Here is a 24,470-nt window from a genome sequence, read left to right on the forward strand (position 1 = left end):
GGTACATTTGAGTGAATTGACAATTTAATGAAAATTTTGTGGAAATCCGAAACCAATATAAGTGTTTTTTTTTTTTAATTACCAAAACTAATTAACTACACACCTTTCTATACTGTAATAATATTTATAACATTTTTAAGTAGCTCTGATAGCCATTAAAAAAAAAAAATCCAGATTTTCGGATTTCCATCGCTCATATTACATTAACCACTATAAGTCGCAAACAGAACCATATTGACCAAAGAAAAAAAGATATTAAAAATAAATGTATTTTTTTTTAAAATTGCTTTTGTAATTGCACATTATAGCACACAAAAATAAAAAATGTATGACTTTATACTTTTTTTAAGCGCCAGACATTTTTTATATAATAATATTTTGTCAGTTCACTCGAATGTATCGATAACCTTATTATTAAAGTAGGTTTTAAGTATAACCTTTTTTTTTTTTGAAAATACATTGTAACACAGATGGAAAACCCATTTTGTAAACGGCGGACGACTTGTTCGGCCAAACGACCGTCGGTTTGTGCGGACAAGGCATATGTTATTACATTATTATGTCTTGTTGTGGTACGTTCTTGCCAGCTATCAAGCGAACGGTCCACAACGATCGAGGGCCATGGCAGTGCGTGCGGTTCACCGACAACGACGGCGGTTTAATTTCTTGTGCAGTCACCATTTAGACATTACCGCGCGTGTACACTTCTCACCTGATATCCGCACGAACGTTAATCGCGCTATTTTTTAGTAATTATTATTTTTTTAAATCATTTATTATTTTTCAACATCCTACACTTAACGTCGGCAGCTGCACCGTTGCCCGCAGTCGACCGCAGGACGAGCCTGAGGATTTTTTTTTTGGAAAAATATTAAGGTAAGGAATATAATGTGTAATAGATAAGATGAATTTTTAAAAAAAATTGCTCGCACGGTTAAAGTTTCCTGGAAAAAAATATAGCTAAGAGTAGTGATTTTCGAAGGAAAAATGTTGAAAAAAAAACCCGAAAAATGAATTTTGCCGAATTATTATTCATTTTTAATTTGACGATAAAATTTTGTAAACCTTTTTCTCGAATAAAAGTAAAGTTTTTTTTTTTTTTTATGATTTAAACGGAAGACACCTTCCGGTTTTTTTTATGTATACTCATAGTTTTTTTTTAATCAGCTGTGTTAAGCTGGGCTTAAATAAAGCCGAGGAGGTGATAGCTGTTTTTTATTGTTTTTTTTCAATATATTATATTATTTACTTCAATTTAACGTTAGTTAGTTTTTTACCGTAACCGTAGCCCACGCAGGTGACCGCGACACCGGCGACCGCGGAGACTTGAACGGTCGTCAACAAGACAGTGGATGTATTATAATACATAAAAAGGTCAATAACACAAACGGCAATGTCGTGAAAATTCGATTTTTTATTAATATAAGTTAAAAAATATACACGACAAACCGATATAATTTTATTCAACGAGCCACAAACGTGCGCACTTGCTTTATAAGAGTTTGTTATAAATAATATTATTCATTCGGAATGGCGTAGGTTTTTTTAAGTAATCTTCTTTTGGCGTAGGACGGCAAAACCGTTTGACATAACCTTATAAAGAAGGAATTTTTAAAAACCCATGCAAAGAAGGTTAGACATTATAAATAAAAATAAATAATTTTTCATACGCATGTCGGAAACATTTTTTACCCCGTATAATACATTTATTACATTTTTATATCAAATAAATCATATCGAATAATATTTAAAAAAAATATATATATATAAATATAATATTATGTATAAAAAAACTAGCTTAAACATAAAAAATAAAAACAGGTAATTGTAAATAAATTAAGCTTGAGATACACTGTTGTAGCACCTACCAGATTTATTATAAACTATCATTAAAACAAATAAATATTATAAAACATCAATTGAAAAATAATTAAAATAGTATCCTATAAAACTGACAGTAACTTTTTAAACTTATAAATTAAATGAGAACTACAACTTTAGCGTGTACATTTACATTAATTATAAGTTTAATTTCTGAGAATAATAATGTTGATGCGGTAAATGTTTATGATTAAGCTGTAAATGTTTTAGTCATATTTATTAATCTGAAATACATAATGATTTTTATGAAAATAAGTAAAATACTGCACAAAGTATAAGTTAAAGTACTCCGAATAATTTCTAATGTAATAATAATGTATTGTAATGGGCAAAAATGAACATTTAACTGGATGGTATATTGCTAGGTATTACCTACTGAGTAAGTGTAGTTTGTGTTATCAAAGTACCTAAGTAAAAACAAATTATACATATATATATATATATATATATATATATATATTGAAATAATAATAAATACCTTTTTAAAATTCCTTGCACGATTGAACAAAAAATAATTAATACCTAATGTTATATTTTGTAAGAGAACGAAGAAACAAAATTTTTTAATAATGTGTGAAAAACTAAATGGGTATACACTATAATATAATTTCACATCCTATCTAATGGTTAATTGATTTTTAATAGTAACATTTTTCCCTTAATTATTTTTGGAATGTCTATCGTCGTAAATTGTATTAAAAGACTATTCGGAAATACCTATAGTGTTTTATTGAAATGTTTTTTAAAATTTAAATCCTTCGCCATTGTTACCACATTAATTACATTAATTTTACAAAGTAAAACAAAATATAAATTTTTATGAAATTGTTATCAATAGGTTTTTTTTAAAATTAATTCAAATTCACTACGAACATTAATACAAAAAAGTACATGAAAACAGTGTGAAAGAGTGATTAACTTAGACACCCTGCGGATACCTTTTTATATAAGACCGAAGAATGTTCTAGATAATATACAATAACAATATTACTATTGACGTCAATTAACAGGTGATTTAATTTAAACACTTTTGATTGGTTATAATGATAGATCATGCCGTAATACTATGTTTTACTATGACAATAATAATGCGCACAAAGAAGAATGCAGTATAAATTAAATTATTGCTATTTCAACAAAGGTGTTAACACGACGGGTGGCTTCCCCACAAGCTAATTCGAGCCGTGTGTGTAACTATAAGAAGAAAATCACCTCATTGCAAAATATGTACAGATTGTTTTTGATTAAATAAAAAAATGGCTTTTTTAATTTATTAGAAATTCGGTCTAGACCTGTAGGAATGATTATTGTAGGCGTAGGACGTGCAGACAACGTCCAGGTTGTACTGAATAGGCTGTGTGCATGCTCTGTTAACACCGGCAGCAATTATTTATCTTTTTATTAAACATTTTTCGAACACGGAACATTATCGGATATCCGAAATGGTTTTTAAATGGCCCTCGGGTGTCTGAAATTCGGATTGTGTGAATATCGTACCGGCTATACAATCTCAGTAGTACACGTTGTGTACACATCTAAGGAGTGTACGAAACGCGAAAAGAAGAGGAAAAAGAAAGTAAAACGTCATGCAATATCAGCTATATCTATATATTATTATCAAATAATACCGTTTCGTACGGACGCACATTGTTGTTACTATTATTTATTTTTTTATCACCGTACAACATATGTACCTACCTAAGTATGTTATTATTATCGACTACACCGACACCGTGGCCGTATGTAGTGCACACGGGTACATATAATAATATAATAATTATATTGACTTTCGCTATAGAATATTTACATGTGTGTGTGTGTGTTTGTACCATCGCATTTATGAAACAAACATTATACAGGTGTATAATGCGCACACTTAAGACGGTACATCTGAAAAACGTTTTCTTCGCCGGCGCCCTTCTCTCATTACCGGCGCATATTATTATAATAATAATTAGAAATTCACTTTCAATCCCGGCGTATAAAATACGTATATTACAGGTAGGCTTGTAAATTTAAATTCAGTCTAGTGTCTTCTCCTCGCCGAGTACATTACCATTAATATAATATACTATACACCTATTGCTCCATTAAAAAAAAAAAACCCATTCAAGGACGTCACACGCATTGCATTTTTCTCCGTTGAAATACATACACACATAAAGACGTAGGCATTCGGCCAAGTTGACTTATTTTGTTTTTTTACCAATTTCTAGTTTAGATATAACTATTGATGTTTTCCGGAGTCGTTGCACAGCTACATTGGGGCTGTACCTAATCGGTACCTTGTAACTGGTAACTTGTAAGCTCATCCCAGCAATGTGAACCCCAACAGAGACACGTGTACCTACTTAAACGCGTGCACCATCGTTAGCTCGATCATTTTCAAAATTACTTCTACATTAAAGGTCCACCGTGAACCGTGCGTGTAATATGTCTATATAATGTCTATGTGTGTCCCTTTCAAAAATCGTATTAACTCATTTTGAACTTATGCAACTGACTAAATCTCAAGTTTATATACATGTACACACACACACAAAACCCGCTGAACTATTGCTCAAGGTTTAGATGAGCGTTTTCAGGAATAAATTATACGCGTATCATTGTCTAATGTATATGTAATTGCAACAAACATGGACCCTATACCTAATATTATGTTAATGCGTGTCACGTTGTACACATGTAATCGGAAATTAGACACGCCACGAGTGCCCACAATCGTTTTCGGTTGATCCGTCTTGGAAGAAACTATAGCATGGTATTATAATAATATATTATATGGATTTTATCCCGTGTGAACAACACCTAATCGACAAATTGTTGCGCACGAAGAGAGCCCTGGTTGCCTGGTCATCGTTGACTTCTTTTTAACGGTTGTTGTCCTTAAGGAAGAAACGACGACGACGACGGCAAATGGCCCGTGACATTGCCCGTACTTAGGCAGGTGTCTTAGAATTATAACAATGTCTAGTACATCTTGTACATATACACACACATGATGTTGTATTTGGCTCTCACCGCGGTATATATGAAGTCATCGGATTACTACACATCAAAGTAATTCTGCTGCTGTTGTTGTTGTTGTTGAAGAAGAAGAAGACCAAGGCTATAACCAAGACCGGCGACGGAAGCTAAAGAAAAATCGAAGAAAGACAACATTTGCCATTCTGCGTGGACTTGTGTGTGTGTGTTTATATTATTACAAACTGGTTTCACCCGCAAGTATGACTCGCTCACGGCTTGTGCCTCTACCTATCTATACGTTTCGGTAGATTGCACTCTCGCCGAACCGCGCAATGTCAATGTCGATAACCCGGCGGGGGCCGGAGACCGGTTGTTGGTATAATGTACATATATTTTATTAAGTGTTCACTTTCCATTTCGAATTCCGCGATACACTCGCATTCCTTTTTCTTAAGTTCGCGAGCACGCCATAAGCCGCGATGGACGGTATATCCAATATTATATTATATTATATTATATTATATATATTTCAAATACTTTTATATAATATTAGATTGTTAAAGTTTGTCAAAAAAAATTGAATTTATCAAAACAAACAAATCATTACAGATTTTGTATGCTTACTTGTACTGTGTAATGGTGCAAATGCCCTTGGCTGACCTCGTCGGATGAAAGCAAAATATACATATTTTAATAACTCTCCAAAAGGTTAAGAAAGTTTGCACCGCCTATTATAATATACATTGATGTGATATATATATACACAAAAGTCTACTTACACATTCCCAGTAAATGTACATAATATACACGGATGAGCTAGTCTTTCTGTGAATCAATTGCGCTTTTCAGTGTACTTAATGTATACAAAAGGTATTAAAGCTCCGGTATTTGTACGTTTCTGGAAAGCAAATTACTTGTGTGCACGCCGCTATAATTATTTTCCATCTCTTCCAAGTAGTGATCTAAGCAAACTCCCAACTCGTTCGGTGAATTTTCTCGAATTTACATTTTAATTTTCCTATTCCATATCGGAAAACTTCAACTTGCTTACTTAAAGATAGGTCCCTAAAATATCATCGGGGTGACATTTGAAACTATCGCAAAATTTAAAAAAAAAACAAAGACTAATTTAAAAAATTTTTAAACCAACAAATGTAAGAACTCTTAGAAAAAAAAATGTTATTTTTTAAATGTGCTATTTAAATAACTTATACCTAGTATTTTTAATTTAAAAAAAAACATAATCTAAAATTTCAAAACAATATTGTACTTTATTTATACTTTGATGAAAATATATGTATATAAAATTGACAAAAATATAAAAGCTTAAAAGTACAAATGAAGTAGCTTAAAATGACAAACCACACTACTACCTTTATTGTGATTTGTGTGTCGGTCAGAGTGGCCATTAGTTGGAGAAATGTTGTATGATTACAATTAGTGGCAATAATATAATAAACAGAATGTGATAAAAATCAAGAAAACGCTTTGATGCGAATCTGTGTTTAGTGTTATAAAACATTGATATTACTTAATATATTACTTACATTGAAGTTGTTATGCAATTCAATTACATTGTAAATATAGGTGTTATGATGTTAACACATAATTTTCAATTCTAATTTTTTCTCTAAACAAGTAAAAAGTCTTCCTTAAGAGAAATTAAAAAAACATTTTTCACGAGTTGTCATCAATAAAGGTATAATAAATATTGTTTTATATATTGTTATATATTAAGTATATTGTTTTCTTTATATTATATAATTAGGCTTGGACAACTTGACCATTGAATAATCTTAATAAGTATAGTATGTACACTGTACGATTTTTAGATTATTGTAATATACATTTTTACCAAGTTTAAACAAGATTGTATACCTATATTAACTAGTTAGGTTAGGTTAGGTTGTCCTTATTTACTTCCTCAAAGGCTACTTCCCAATGGTTTGGTACTTGGTTCGAGGCTCTTTCAACCGATTGGGTATATACCCAAAAATCCAGGATTAGGTTAAGTTTTGGGGTTGTCACAGATTGGCGGGAGAGGGGGCGGGTGTAGTTTTGCCAAAAAGCCAATAGTGTGTGTATTTTATACGCCCTATGTTGTTATATTTTACACGGACGGTCGGTGGTCGTGTCAAGGCTTCGCCGAAGGTGTTTAGAGATGACTGATATTTTGTATTTTCTAATTAAGCTAAGTTAAGTATGGAATTGCTGAAGCCAAATGTACCTTTTTTTTTTTTTTATCCAGACCCGCCTTTGGCGCTGTGTGATTTACCAAACGACGACGACGCGGTTTCAGGTTTGTGTGGAAATATATGAACACCGTTTGCGATGGCCGGCCAGTTAATATTGTGTATACTATATATAGTGAAAAATGTAATAGCTTTTAAACGACCAGAGTTTTCTTCGACCCCGGAGCCATAGACGTCTCGTGCTTAGGCTACTTTGAAGTTATTAGGGACGGCTGTCGTCGTCGACCGTGGGGCAGAATTAACGCATATTATAACGGCGGGAAAACGTGGGAAGTGATTGCGAGTCCCTCGGGAACTCGGCCGGGGTCGTTCCCGGAAAAGAGACATTTTTTTTGTTGCCTTTTTACCCGTTACCACCGATGCGGGTTGTGTGCAATAAACATGGGATTTTCTTCGGCACAAATATATAAGAACGATAATATACGTTTCAGTACACAAAGGAAGGAAAACACATAAACCCAGTTGCCTAATTTTAAGAAAGATATAATAATAATAATAATAATAGTGATAAAAAGGAACAGCAAGCACACGGACAGCAGTATAACAATACATATAACGGGCAAATAACGTCATCATAAATCCGTTGAACCTAGTTTTTTTTATCTGCCTTTTGCCATTTAAATTAAAATCATAAACGGGGGGGGGGGGCGGATGAATTTTATTACTTGCATCCTGTATAATAGTTATATATATTATTATGACAGCTATGGTATACAATATTGCCGGGGTCTACCCTCGACGTCAAGGCGATATTAAACTCTCCTTCTCGCCTGCGTACCGGACAAAACAATAAATGCTAAACGACCGTCGCCTGTAGCCTCTGCCTACACACCTAACCTATAACCTAACCCCTAGCCCTATTATATTTGTGTACACAGTGTACAAAATAATATATTGTAATATAAATTTCGGGGTGGATCTTAGCCAAGATTTACCAGGTAAAAATGTTTTAAGAAATTTAACTTTCCTGAAGTCTTTGCCCAAACAACTGCATTTCCTACGCCGCATAAACTCTACGGTTTAATTTGTTAATAATATGAAAAATTCTATTACAGAAATATGTAAGATTGTGTTTTCTTAATATGATAATAAACTCGTTACGACCGGGTTGTCACGGTTCGACTGCCGAGAGACAATTATTATTATTAGTTGCTGCTGATGATGACGTTAGGCCTCCGGAACAGGTCGCTGCTGTAATTACCTAATGCCGTCCATCATTAGATTACCTTAGACTCGTTCTAGATGCCAAACGACCATCGCCGAGTCTGCGATAATACATGTATTATATCTACTAAGGATGGCAATCAGAAAATCCGGATTTTCACAAGAGAAAAAAAACACTATTTAAGCCACTGGCCTGAATATCATATTCAACTATCAAAAGCCCAAAGCTCTCACATTGCCAGTAAACGTGGTAAATAGTAATTGTTTGTGAAAATCCGGATTTTTAGATTCCCACCACTAATATCTATTTTATGCTAGGATGAGAATAAAATTTGATTTGCGTTCACTGAAAACAGAACTTTTCAATCAACGGGATCGGGTAAACTAATCTTTTAGTATTAATTACAGCAACTGCATCTGCTCTTAGTGTTTAACTAGAAATTAGAAAATTTAATAACGGCGACTGGCGTGCACTTACTTAACTCCTCGGCGTTAAAAATGTTTACAAGAAGTAAACATTATGAAATTATATAAATTATAAGTACACTGTACGAAAATCGGCCAGCGTCACGTTTTAAACACACGAATAATGTATATTGCAAGATTGGCAAAAGGAGTTTCGGCCCACCGCCTCGGTGGTCATTAAATTGATTGATTTGAACTTTGGATAAACCCATTCAAGCATATTGGTATATTATATATATATATTTATATTATTCTATATAACTATTAATGGGTAGAATTTGTTTTATATTATATAACTTAATGTACATGAACACACACACACACACACACATGTTATGAGCCAACAAGCGACAAACTATACAACTAGGAAAGATAGTAGCCAAAGTTTTTACATAAATTGAACTATTCAATTTTTAGTTGCTGGAACGTATTCAAAATGTGATTAGATAATGTTCGGTAAATGTGCAAAAAAAAAAGTTCAAGTACAAAAAAAATGTATCAACAAATTATACATGTAAACAAAATCCTTTGATAGTTTACTAATGTTTATATATATATATATGTGTCTAATATCAGTCAATATAATCGATAAATTGGTTTGAATAATTCAATCACAGTTATTCATCCCTGTGCGATTCGTATACTCAGAAGGTAGGTAAGTCGAGTTCGACAACAGTTCGAGGTCTCTGTGTACTCTGTCGTTTACGTTTAAACCCTTTGATTAAAAATTAAGGGCATTGGCATGATACAAGCGACCTGGACAAGTGTAGTGACAAGGGATGCTTCGGTGAAATTATTAGATTTAGGTTTACATACACTTTGGTAAGCAAGAGTTTGTCAGCTAAATGACGCACAAAGCTCTAATTATAGTAATTGAATCGCTTGGTAAAAAAAAAAAAAAAAAAATAGGTATGTATAAGTACAAGTATAAGTCACTCGCATGATGCGACATCTTCAAGAGACAATCTGACAAAGAGGCAATCTGGTCAAGTGTAATTGTCCAATGAAAACCATGACATTGACTATTATATAATGGCTTTTTAATTGGCAATCAACGCTCTATATTAATTAACAATTTTAATGGGACGGTCGTCACGCGTTAACTCGTTCAATAAAAATACATAAAATGACTCTTAAAAAAAATTATTTACAACTGTCTAAAATATATTGTTGTACACCAAATCTTCTTATGTTTTTAAAAGTAAATTCTAAATGGAATGAACGTGATTTATGCAATTGCTGTAATGCAATTTCTGTATTCGCCTAAATGCAATTAAAAACATCATCGTTTGCCCTTTCACGTTTGCATTTATCTCATAACTCTAACGGACTTGTAGAGAACAACATTATTGTTTCGGCACTTGGAATACCTGTTTTACAAACAACAAATAAGATACATAATAGGATTAATAAATTGTAAAGAAATGGGGAAATACGAGTATATTAGGTAAACTAGTTTTTAAAAAAAAAGTAGGTAATGGACAACAATATTTTATGTTAGCGTATTACACGGTTGAAGATAACAAAATATATTATATATATTTTCAATTAATTTAATGCATTTACATTTACTCATAATATATATATTTTATCAAATAAGGCGGCGGGTAAAGATATTTTAATAGAAAAAACTTATATGTCCAACAATAAAATATATACAGTTGATATGTATGATGGTTATTTTGTTTTGGGCAACCGGCAAGTAAAATTATATGGGCAATAAAATGATTTTTATGGACTTTGGAGAAATTATTTGGATTAAAAAAAAACTAGACTTTCTTTATTTTTTCATGTCTCTATTAAATATATTATGAAAATGTATGTGTCCGTGCTATTGAGATGCTCGAGTTGCTCGAGTGAAAGAAATGAGATCGGTTTTAATAGGTAGGTGTCGGATAGCGGAATGAGAAGAAAGTACATAAACCAGTTAGGTATGTTTACCATCTCATTAGGTATATTATCCACGATAATGCCAAGCTGAAGGCGACCAACGATAGCGATAAACACTGCGTTGTCAAGGTTGAGGTGTCGATAAACGTTTTAAATTACAAAAAAAAAATAAAAACAATAAAAAGAACATTATACAATTTAACATTACAAAATATAATAAAAAAACGATTTGACCCCCCAAATTATATTTTAAAATCTTCGGTGTACACATATACTGCTTTGTAAAATGTTTCCTTTTATCAATCAAAATGCTTTCTAAGAGTAACAATTTTGGATTAGAGCATTGTGTTTGCTACACGGCCTAAAACGGAATTAAGAGAACAAAATCGTATTTTTAAAAAAATACAGTATTTATAAATGGAACCGTTTTCTATCTGCATTTTTTTTTTAATAATGTTCATATATTTTTAAAAGCAATAGGTATTGAATTAATAATATGAAAATCATCCATATACAAAAACACATAAAAAATATGAATTGGTTTTTTCATTAAAATTACTACGTTATATACTCTATCGGTTTTCATCACTCGAAATATTCAAAACGAACTTTATTATATTTCTTCTATGTAATTGAATGATAATAAAGTATTTTTTTTTTTGTCAAATTACAACGGCTGATACGCGACGATGAATTTTAAATTAAACCGTTTGTAATATAAACGGTAATCATTATTGGCACGGTTCTTGTGGACGTGCCCAGTTTAAACACCCGTTTGTTCATTTGGGGATACTTTCAATAGTACCGAAACAGAACGTTTTTACACTGTCAGACCCGTAAAATGTGATAATAAAATATTATTTTACAATACATTATTGAAAACGACCGGCAAATCAGTTCTTATAATATTATACCGTCGACATAATGGCGTCTGATCCCCGTTGAAACGCATTATCTAATCGAAAAACGATTATCGGCAGGTACCACCGGGGCTCTTCCACCGACATTGTATCCGCACATGAACCATAGGAGGTTCAATCAAGTCGGTCATTGTGTCGGTTTTCAATGGGAGATACGTGACTGAATAATATAATTTTCATCCTGTGCCATCTCCCGGTCGTTTGCGCTGCTATATCTGTATGTATGCCGGTGCATGAATGGTCCGTTAAATTGCGCCGGGGTTATAACTACCTACAGCTTTTAAAACGTTTCAATTGCGATCGTTTGTATTGGCACTATATTGGCTTTTGAACTCAGCAATAATTGCACCGGCAGATTAAGAGGTACATACCTGTACTTGCTTCCAAAGGCCGAGTGTTGCCCCGGTTGGATCCGTTCACGTCCATGTCGCTTCCTGTCTTCTTGAGCTGTTTGTTGACACTAAACTCAATTGTATTCAGATTGAAAAATGTCCTGACCTTTGTGCGCCAATTTCATGGGAAGTAAAAAACGCTACGTTACCTTTCCATACATACATATTTCAATGTTAGGTTAGGTGCGATGATAACACAGATTGAATAAAACCATTTAGCGCGCTCCGTAGTAATAAAACAATAGGTTTTCAAATAACGATTTTTGATTGGTTTAAACTCAATGCAGTAGAGCCAAATATTATGACGCCGAAAATATTCTACACGTTATTTACAATAATAACGTACACTGATAAGAATATTACTGATAACAAGCCGTTGATTAACACAGATATATAATAAAATAAACTAGATTGCTAAGTGTACACGCCGCCAATAGAAGTTACTATTTTCCGCCATCTTTTTGCGAATTACACAATCTTATCACATCAAATTTTGTTTATAAACAATTATAAATTAAGTCGATAACACAAAATCACAGATATATATTTATATTATTTTATACACAAATAAATCCCACAAAAATGGCGGACGTCGACTATCATTCTTATCAATAGTTAGCAATCTAGTTTATATTATATATATATATATATCTGTGTTGATTAACGAAGGTCGACGGTGATAACATTACAGATGTTTGACAACATTTTTTCGGTCACACTGACCTGAGATTATTGAAGTTTGTTACATTACATTATATCGAGTTTAGCGGTTCATCGATAAGAGGTAAAACCCATCTGATGGAAGATTTCTTCGAAGATGGATTTACATGGTCTACGTCTAACGATTTTCCCAAACTACGACAATGATGGCGATGAACTCCGATTGTTTCGCAATATTTATTCAAAATAATAATATTGTAATTATTATTATCGTCGTACGCGCGAAAACCTAGGAAACAATCGACTATTGCGGTGACCGGTTACCGCGTAATAGGTCGCCGCCAAATCGTAAATCATCCGTGGCTACTAAACGCTGCGTAATCGTCAAAATTCGTCGTCGGATAACACTGGAGAGCCGCGTGTACACGGGTTGATCGGAGACAAGCGGATAAATGGCTGTTAAATATGTAACGGGAGAGCTTGTGTGTGTATATTTATACATATATATGTATATATTTACTTACACACATTTGATGGCGTAAACGTTTCGCACACAAAAGTTCCGGGGTAATCATAAATCATCGGTCGATCCAATATAAGAAGCTTGTGTACAGAAGACAGAGAGAGAGAGTGTGCTCTGTGTAACCCCTGGCAGCAGAAGCAGCAGCAGCAGCAGTGGTGGTAGTTGTGCACCGTTGTCGCCATTGAGTGGTGGTTCTCTCCGAGGAAGAATTTAAACGTAATCCATCAACGTCACGTGGTTCGCGCAATCATATTCAGATGACATCCGATAGTGTAACACCGCGGCGGGGTGGTGGCGAGAAAGTGGTGGGGGGGGGGGCGGAAGTGCAGAGGGGAAGTGTCGCGGTGCGGACCAAAGACAAGTATTTCACGAAATATTTCCCCGGTGTGTAATAGTGCGACGAAAACCACAGAGGCACCCCCCCGTGGAGTAAACTTATTAGCTGGGGCACCCTGGTACGTCGGTAGTCACACTCTCCGTTAGGACTTTTTTGTTGCTTTAACGTATATCACACCCAATTATCAGTTTCTACTCCACACCAAGTATAGGATTACATAAAAAAACGGCTAGCCCGTGCTGCCACAATGCTATTGCTTTTTTAGCTCTGCTCTAGTCAATGGCAGCTAGGCGTTGTTGACTTGCAAGTAGGTGCCCGAAAGCAGTTTAGTCGTCACGGCAAGCGACCGGAGGAGATCCACACGCCCCGAAATAAACTTGATCTCTTACGAAATCCACTAGACGTTGGAGCTTCTTCATAAGGAACATAAATTAAGTGAAAGTTGGCGGACCGTCGTCCAGTATATTATATTATGGCATACTGAAGAGGACTCGAATATAAAAATGTTATGTTTTTTTTTTTATTACTATTCAAATACTTCCTGTACAAGACGGCGGCACACGCCGTGCGAAGACACTTGACCACAAGTCGGTGACATAATCTCTGCGCGTATGCCATTTGTCGTGTGTTCCATTTTGGGTCGTTGTTGTCAAACAGGAATACTTACATATAGGTACTTACCGGGTACAAGATAAAAATAAATTCCATCAAAATCGCGTATTATTATTATTATTTGCAACTGCGAATGTGATGCAACAAGATAAACGTCTTCCTCCTGACCGTCTCGGGTTAAGCCGCCAGATCTATACATGGCGTATAATAATATGAGAACTGTTATGTTTAACCATCTCATTGTTGTGCTAATACAACGTCTATTATTGTAACCCCAAACGCACATACACCGGTAGTCAGGACAAATATTTCACTTGGCATAACGCTGTGTATACACCGGCAACGGCTCTCGATGGCATTGCGAATCCTAATTTGCATATAGGCAACATACACGTGTATACTAATATCCGGGTGAATATACATAATATTATTGTAATATAATAGTTATTTTTATTTTGAAGAAACAAAACCAACACTGTACAGGCGGGTGATTCGTTAACACACTCGATGCGTCTTGAAATAATTTCAATTGTGTAGTGGTTCTTCTTGAAAACGTTTTTGTTTACCTATGTTGTTTTACAATACATTTAAAATTTCTAAATATTCTCCAGGGCTCTATCGACTTAAAAACGGTAACGTAGACATTTTTTTAATTAAGAATAATTTGCTGTCATTTTCCACTAGTCGATAGTACTATTTTCATCTGCGCTGGACTTCCCATCCGGTCCTTAATATTTGAAACTTTATGATAACTCTAAAAGTAACAGCTATCCAAAACAGCACTGGCAATTTTCAGCAAATTAATTTTAATATTTAAAAACAAGTAATTCAATTTGTACGTTACCGTTTAAATGTTGAAAATCGATAGAGTTCTCGAAGAAACTAAAAAAAAAAAAGAGATAAACATTTGAATATTGTTACAAAAACACAAACTTTAAAGTGTCTCTGAAAAGAAAAACTACAAAATTAGTTTAAAAGTTAAACGGTTAAAGAAAGTTTTTCGCCCTTTTCGCTTTGATATGACTCAAATACAAATAAGCGTTCACGTGGCACAACTATTTCAGCTTTTGAGATATATTTTGCAGATTTCAATCAATTATTGATATTTTGCACTATCAGGTCGAGTGCCCGGCACATATTAACGGCTTGTTATAGCGAGCCAGTATAATAATGTGTGGAGCGCATCTGGCTGCACCGGTAATGAAATAATGTCATTATCATCGCTATGTATAATGCATTAATCGGATTTGCCATTGGCAAACGGTAGCAATTATCATAAAACGCATAGAACATATATACTTTAATAAAAAAATATATATATTATAAAAAAAAATAACCATATTTGGCGGTCTATACTTGCCGTAGCTGTACTTTCGCCGACGATCAACTTACTTTTATAACAATTGTTGTAAAACCGTCAGTGTTATATTATGTTCTCTATATAGTGGAAGACATAATAATCCCGCGCAATCGAGTATAACCACACTACAGCTCTGATATGGGCTAATTTGGAGAGAGAGAGAGAGAGAGAAAAAAAGAGTTATTCAATTATTACTGTATCATATACTATTATACCAGTAGCGGAGAGAAAATGCAATCAGGAAACCGTTCCGATTCGGAAAGCAACCGCGTGCGCTCTACACACACAAAAAGAACCATTAACGAACGGCCCAAAGATCAGCAACAGCTGTACATAGTATGTCTATACATAATATTATACACTTGAGGTATTGTGTACTTATGCTATAAAGGACGGCTTCGGCATCGATCCCACGACCGTGTCGTAGCACTTTGCAGTGTTCTCAAGACGAGAGCCTACTCGGGTCTCTTAAGGAGAATCGTTTTGATTAGAAAACTCGTGTTTTGCCGACTGTTATAATGCATATGTATTAATATTATATCAGCTATTTTCGCTTTCACCGAGGCGGCGGCCGTTTCGCAGCACACACGGTGGATAATATCCGAAATTCCGGTTTTTTTTTTAATGAAGACCAGAGTCTGTGGGAAAGACACGATCATTATATAGGTTCCGTTTAATAGCAATTAATAAAACGGCTATTGTTACAGCGGGTTCCCAACGCGGCGGCCAAGTCCGTAGGTATAGACTTCCGGTTTTTGGTTTTTCGTATCCTACTTGCCCGGAAAACAATATTATTATTATTATTATTTTACCGCGGCAGAGATGAACGCGAATAGGAAGCCAGCCCGTTTTAGATCCTTTTTGCGCCCCCCCCGGCATTAGGTGTGCAACTCGGTCCAACTTAGCGGTAGGTAACTTAGCGGCAAGTATGTATGTATATACCTCCGGGTCAGCTAAGTCGACGGGCAAAGGGTCAGGGCTTTTGGACGTTTGACAATGCGATCGGTTCATCGCCGGATTTTGGCTTTTTGCACCCAACGTCTCCGAGACCTTCTTATTTTTTGGCGTGTCTCAATGACGAATATGCGGTCCTGACCTCTCCTTACAGCCCCTTTTTTGGCGGGGGCAGGGGCGCACTTCCGTTTGTTTGTGTGTACACGGACCATTAGTCAAACCCGGAACAAGATTTGTCGTTGACGGCACACAACCGTGTGCTGCGCCAAAAGCTTTGTCAATGTAATTTTATGATACCGTCTGCAAAGTGCAGCAAAAACACACGGATGCCGAGATATATATTATAATATGAACGGCGTTTGCATGGCAAAAAATAAGTACCCAACGACAGATAATCAGTGTGTAAAACGCACGGTTTTAACAGTCTGTTGACTTGGTTAGCTATTTGTTTTTTTTTGTATTTTTTCAATCGCGTTACGTTAATATGCAATACGAACGACCGTGCTAATCGACCGTGGTACTGTTTAAACACACATTTTTTTTCGCACCAACTAAAAGGTGAATACTATATTATTATTGGTTTTGTACACTCCGTGTCACGAGAGAACGCACCTGCGCTTAAACCACAACGCGTTACTTGTTAAATAATCATGCCAATTATATAAAATTTAAATACTTTTTTTCCTGCGGTTTGGGTACATACAATTATAATATTAAAGAAATATAGTGATGGAGTGTGCGCGGATTAGGTTAGGTAAAATCAAGTTTAATTCAAATAAATAGCTTGTCAAGTATATTAGGTACAATATGATCTTGGACAGTTTTTAATTTACCAGAAACGTTTTTTTAAAATATATTTTAATCGAAAACCGGATTTTTCATTAAAACTAAATTTCTTGGATTGACATTTATCGATTATAAAATAAAATACACCATATATATGTGTGTATAATAATTACTATATGCAGTAAGCTGGACTAAAGTTACCACAATATTATTAAAATCATGCCACTATATTGTATTGTATCAACACACAACTCTACTATACACAATTAAACGTGACATAACACTAACAATGAACCACGAATTTGGCCGTTATAGCACTGGAACTATTTTATTATATTTTAATTCGAAAAATTAGCTGAAAATCCCATTATATGGTACAAAATCAATTTTATATTATTGAAATAATAGTGTAAAAACTTTATCGAAACGTTTCGAACTGTTTGTACGGTCAAAGCACATTTTAAAAACATTTTCACGGTTTTTTTTAATTGATATTAATTTTTAAACTTTTTACTGTCTGAGCACAAGTAATACGTTTGTACAGCTCTATTATATTGATATAATATGTATGCGTGTAGGGTTACCTGATAGGAAATTCAAATCAATTACTCTATTAAGTATAGGGTATGGGGCCACCTAATGGAATTACAGTGCTGCACCACTCATACGTGATCTGTTTTGCGTAACACACACATATAATATACATTTAAATAAATAGCTATAGCTGTAATCTGGTTAGGAGTGACATGAGTAATAATATGTCCACAGTTGTAGCGTTGCATTTCCCAATACAAATTATTCTTATTAGTATTACACGTACTATGATTACCTTTATTATGACCCCTGGACGATCTCGTTAGTGTGGCGCTGAAAATACTCACTGCTTTTACTTGTCGTTTAATCGTTTTTAAATTGCCAGTTGTTTTTTTATATTATTCAAATAATCGTATATACAACACAATACACAAATACTCGGCGAAAGAAGCGTTGTATATATTTTTTTTTGTAAATAATTATTATACATTAGCATTAGCTTGTGAAACGCGTACAGTCGCACGGTTCGGTGGGAAGCTCGGGTTCAATCAAATAATAGTAATCTAGATGCAACCTACTATGGGGAATCAAACTTACAAAGTAATGTAGACACACACACACACCAACAAGTCAAACGGCTTTACGGTCATTTAGTGTCTCATTTATAATTATTGCGCAATATAGTTTGTGGCTGCGACAAAAAAAAAAAAGACATCACGCACAATATAGTGTTACACATACCTAATGTATATCCCATGTACAGGTACTAGGACCCACTGTGTACAAAACTGTGTCATTAAAAATTCGTCATGTCCGTTTAAGTTTGTTTATGCTATTAATATATATATATAGTTTTCTAAATGAAAACTATAAGCACATTTATATTATACTTCTGCCGACAGAGTAAAATAATAGCGGTAATGAGACGGATGATAAACCTTGAACATATAGGTATATATTATTATGCTGGTACACATTGTGTGTTATTATTATAAAACATATACTCCGGTAGTTTTTCCCCGACCCAACAATGAGCGTCTTCACGGTGAACTGTGCAAAGCAGAGCATCGCCGCAAGTGAAAAAAGCCTCGAGCTTCTTCTATACGGACCGAGGACATTTACTTTTTGTCAGCCAACCTTGCTGGCTGTATATTATTCTTTTCTTTTCGATTCTAATGTTTGCAGAAAGCGATGGATTCCGTATGAAAATGAGAAGCCTCGTTTGCATTGAAATGAAAAAAAAAATACACACACACAGCGACGGGAATGGAAACGGCGGCGGCGGCCAAGCTATAGATAGCTGTTCTTATATCTACTCTTAGCTTAGGTACATCAATGAGTGACTTTTGTACACTGTTAATAATTGTAACCGAGTAGAAAACTTAAATTGTACAAGATTTTGCAAAAACGTGCCCATACCTAACTCTTTAATAAACGGGGATATGCCGTACACCCAATGGCTATAATATTGGGACTATTGCTTGGGTGACAATTCGCCAAGAAACAAAAATGAAAAAAAAAACAAACAAAATAATTAAGATATAATACTACTCTGAAGTTGACTTTATGGTTAGAAAATCTCTTATAAATTTTAAGCTTTATCTATTCATATAAATCTGATTATTTTAACTACTGTCGACTGTTGATTGTTGAAGCACTTTTTTAGCACTTGCTAATGCACTGATAATTGATGTAAAATCAAAAATTCAAACGGTAACGTCAGAAAACGAATGTCTTGTACTTAGGATTGGATCACCTTAAGCCTGAAAATGTTTTTTTTTAAACGTTCACCAAACAGAGCTATAGTGTAGCTAAAAAGGCATAACATGATACAATTTTTTGCATTTAACCTATTTCCACCTCGGTCTAAGCCAAACCGCACGCGGCCGTTTAGGCGAGACACGCAATATCACAGGAACTTGGAACTATAGTATTATTACTATTATTATTATAGCAATACACGGACTTGTGATAATAATAATAATTGTCTATCGGAAATGAAAACGTGTACACCACAACGCGTTGTTGTATTATATTTTACACGACGATTGCAAAATAATAACATTATTAGAAACGAACAACGTGTAAACACGGATTGACATGTACAGGAAAATAAAAATCAAATAAAAAAAAAAAATCTAATATTGTATTTATACCGCGATTAGATAATGCGTAATGGCGTTATTGCCGTTTGAACGTGCAATAATTTCTTTCGCTCCGGACCGATTGATTTGGCGGTTTTTTTTTGCCTATCAAAAAGAGAAAGAACAAACAAAAACCGCAATTCCTTAAATATATATTATATTATATTATTATAACACCTACTAGTGTGGTAGGTCTTTGGTCCAGCGGCGTACTTGGCGTACTTCTTCGCGCAATACCGTTGCTCGTTTTTCTGTTGCAGACTTTACATACGTTTTGAGATGACGTCGATATGAAATGTGATGAGTTCGCGTTACTATACAACAATTTGTACGGTACACGACCCGATAAGATCTGTGATCTGTCTATCTAGAGACAATTAATAATGCCGGACGGTGCACGAGGGTGCAAAAAGGTTTGTCTCTCTAATGGGGTGAACGAGTCTCGGTCACAAATCTGACATCGATTCATCACCGCAACCGTTAAACCAACGATTTGCCGTACCCAACGTGCTATATTCGAGGATATCATTATAATATATATATATATATATATATATATATATACATGTATACTTACATCGCAGCCGTTACTGAACACTTGACCCTAACGACAGATTCACGTTGGTCGATGATAATAATTTATCAGCAACCTGATTTGTCCTGTCACCGATGACCGATGAAGCTTTGATGGACACACACACAAACACTGCCATATCCGAGTAGACTTTGAATATTCCAAAAAAATAACCCCAAGAATGTTTATAATATTCTTTACAAGACACATTATAATATGTCAGGTGAACGTCTTAATTGGACACAGTATAAAAAAAACCCTCTATAATCCACCTTACATAACTCATGATCTTGGTTAACTATAGTAATAGCTAAACAATTACCGCTAAGATGTGCAGCGCTGCATAAAACTGTTAATTTATTATGATTTTCAGTATGGATGTAATTATTAAGAAGAGACGTGGAAAAAACTTTCCCGCAATCGCGTCGAAACTATAATATAGTTTGCAATGGACTAAACTATATTAACGACGGTTTAATTGCTTAATAGTTTGGAAAGAAATTATTATATTTTATTCACAGCGATTCGAGTCGAGGAGTTAATGCATTGTAATAACAATAGGAGAGCCATAAAATATATGTACATAATTCGCTTTGGGACTATTAAAACAAAATAATAATTGAATAACGATTATTTTATTATTACTGTTGTTGTTGTTATGCGAATCGTTATTCAAAAAACATGTCCCATTGTATTTTATATTGGCAACAACTGTAACTGAATTATATGCATGCGTCTATGGTTAGCTTGTGTCAGGTGAGTTGGCAATTTTCTAAACAATATAATAATAACCGCGATGCGCAATCTAGGCGTTGCATAATGATATTGTAAAAAAAAGAAAAAAAAAGAGTACCTATACATCTTGCGGTCATAGGCGTACTGTGTCAATGCCAAACCGAGTTGAACAAAATATAAAGTGTGGGAGTCAGTTTTGTTCGCCCGTTCGTCTAGGAGTAAGTTCAATATTTCTATTTGGTCTCTCATCACACTCTTGGTGTTTCTGTAGACCCTGCTTGTTAGGTTAGGTTAGGTTTGGTAGTTGTCTTGGAAATTAGTCTTGGATTTATAACAAGAGTCCATAGGGCTGTGCAAATATATAAACAAAATGGAAAGAAACCGCGATGGGGTATTTTTTTTAAATAAACAGAACAGTTTTAATATTTAAGTACATTATTATATTATTGTGTTCCAGTATTTTAACCGGGACATGTGTTTTTGGGATACAAGAAATTTCTTATCGCCATTTTCGCGTTACACTTTCACTTTCTGTTATAGATAAATGATAAGAGATAAGAGATATATGATAAGAGATAACGGATCCGTGATTGAAAATAACTATGTTTTATTTTTGAAATCCGAGGTAAGTATACAAGTTAATATTTGTACGCAAAAGAATGTGTTTCACGTCTGACATAAATTACCTGTACTTACAATTTGTACTTTATTGTGATTTTTGTTTGCTCCGCCGAACAACATGCTGGTTATTACGACACGTGCTGGCGCACATTGTACCTATGTGTCTTTTTGAAATTCGCTCGGTTTTTCTTTTCTTTCATTTTTATATTGGTAAAAAAATGTATTTTTATCTGCTGTTTGTACGGATGGATTTACACGTGGGTTAACATCGCACGCGACGAATGTTCATATTTTATTGGAAAAACAAATCTTTATTGCGGCTGCCGGCGATGGAAGTACATACGGTTGTAGTTATAATTTTCATTTTTTATTATGCTAATTTTTCCAGCCAATGGAGTTCCATCGTTGGATGGTATGTTTACACACTTCATACACTGCTAATTACACTCAATGATTGTTAACGAATTAGTCATAATTGGAATTTCTGTTGTATCAATGAACTTGAGCTTGTTCCATAACTAAATAGCTGTAGATATCTTATAATACAGTCGGTTTGGTCGAGGAACTGGAGAATAAGTGTTAAGTTTTCCTAGAATAACCTTTATGTGTCAGGTCCGTACAATGTTGCTTGTATAAGACTTACATTATTCGATATAGGTCTACAACACTCAACAAGATTATGATCAGACATCACTGCTATGCTGCATTGAACAGTTGCCAAACAACTACACTCACTGAATGGTTAATAGTTTTTGTAGTTCTTACTTGGTAGCCAGGCACACACACGGAGAAGTGGAATTTATCATTTTATTTCATTACATTCGGTTTTGTGTTTCTTATATTATTCGGACTGTGTGTACAATCGATCACAATATGACGTCTTGACCACAATAATTACGTCATTACCTTGTTCTTATTGTGTATCCAGTTAGTCACAAAAATATACAAACATTGTGTTAGTCATTTTATTAGTTACTGAGGTGTATGCGCAGGAAGCTTATAGTCAAACGCCTTTGTTAGAAATTAAAAAGCTCAATTAGCTTAATGCGTTACTTTAGTAAAGTCTATATTGGTATTTTACATTTAAAATAATGAAATACTTCTGTTGAAATTCTGGCGTACAGTAATTTGTTTTCAGTGTTGTTGAATTTTGATGTATTCATTTATGAACTAATTTTTAGCAAATATATTATATTAATTCCTGACAGGCATAGTAAGTATGATAATGGGCTTTGTGTGTAAACAGTATATTGGACGGTTATACTGGTTCCGGCATTCGGATGAAAAATTATAACCAATAGTACTAATATGGAAGTTTTCATTATTACAAAAATTTAATTCCGCACACCGTTTGTCCGTCAAGAGGTAATATATTGTAATCCGTACAAATCGATGATTATTTTCCAAAGCCTCGTTGTATAAGTAGTATTTGTGAGACACGGCTTACAAACAAACAAATGGTAAATTATTATTATTGTCGGCTTACGACGGCTGCTGCAATAAAGTAAATTAAAATCTACAACCCGAGCAAAATTCAAAACGGTGTGTATATTTTAATCTATAACCGGCCAAGATTGGTTATTGAAAGAAAAGAAAAAAAAAATCATTTAATTTAAATTATTGCTTCTTCAACAGAATTCGCGGCACGTTCTCAACCGAAACAGGCGGAATAAAATATTATTTGCGACCATCTTAACAATTTTGTACAATTAACCAGAAGGGGTTTGGTTTTTTTTTTGCATTTAACTTAGTAAGTATGACGTTCAAGTGACGTTATGTCTGGTGTTTTTCACGTGACCCCGACGATCGATTTAATGTTTTACCCCCAAGTACAGTTAAGTAAACCCACTACGACATGTACACACATGTGTCAGGGAGACAAAATGGATCACGTCCAACGGTTTTGTGGCAGCAGAATCGGTCTAGGGCTCGAGGAAAATACGGCTAATACGGTAAATGCACCCGCTAATGGTGGCGATGACAGTTTTCTACCAGAGAAAAGGTTGACAAGTTGTGTTGAGTCTTTTTTCTATTTTAGTTAGTCGTTATATATTTTTGGCAAAGCCAAATTCCGGTGGATGTGATGTATATATAGCTAGTTATTCACACAATACTGTGCACTGATGAAAAACGGTATTAAAAGGGCCGGTGGTAAAGCCGAAAACTGATTCTATATTAATACCACAGACACAAAAAACCAAATAACCTGACCTAACCTAAACAGTACGGCCAAATTATAATGCCGAAAATAATGTACACGCGCTATTATCAATAATAACGTAAACTGATAAGAAATACTGATAACAAGTAGTTGATAGTGATAAGTGATAACAATGCACAGCAGATGCTTGATCAAACATTTCTTTGTCCACACTGTGTAGAACAGGAGTATTATTATTTTTTTCTTTTGGTCACTCTGACCTGAGATTATTAAAGTTTGTTTAGAGTCTTCACTATCTGGTTTTATTTGATCTGTGATACCTTATGTAATTTTTGTATTTGTATTGTTATTGGGAAGAATACTACAGTTTGACAAACACACGGAAAAAAAAATACATAATTGGACCAAACTAAAATTGGACAATAAATTTATAGTTATAATAACTAAATAAATATTTAGGCCGACTAATCATATAGTTTTCCCTAATATATGTGTATTTTCTTTGGCTAAACATTTAGTTGGCCCAACTATACATTAA

The 24,470-nt window shown here is 34.3% G+C and overlaps 1 protein-coding gene across 1 annotated transcript in view; it reads left to right on the forward strand.

The window, feature by feature from the left end:
- Positions 1-590: 590 nt before the first annotated feature.
- The window catches only part of LOC126842826 (uncharacterized), a 68,390-nt gene continuing 44,510 nt past the window's right edge, over positions 591-24,470 (forward strand). The window contains exon 1 of the mRNA XM_050580007.1: positions 591-876. The gene's annotated coding sequence lies outside the window, so the exon portion shown is untranslated. The remainder of the gene's footprint in view (positions 877-24,470) is intronic.

The sequence above is a fragment of the Adelges cooleyi genome, unplaced genomic scaffold (assembly GCF_023614345.1).
Source record: "Adelges cooleyi isolate 19-005CV unplaced genomic scaffold, UGA_ACOO_1.1 ACOO_flye_CR_arks_rails_tigmint_CR_PRNA_108, whole genome shotgun sequence".
In the NCBI taxonomy this organism is placed as follows: Eukaryota; Metazoa; Arthropoda; class Insecta; order Hemiptera; family Adelgidae; genus Adelges; species Adelges cooleyi.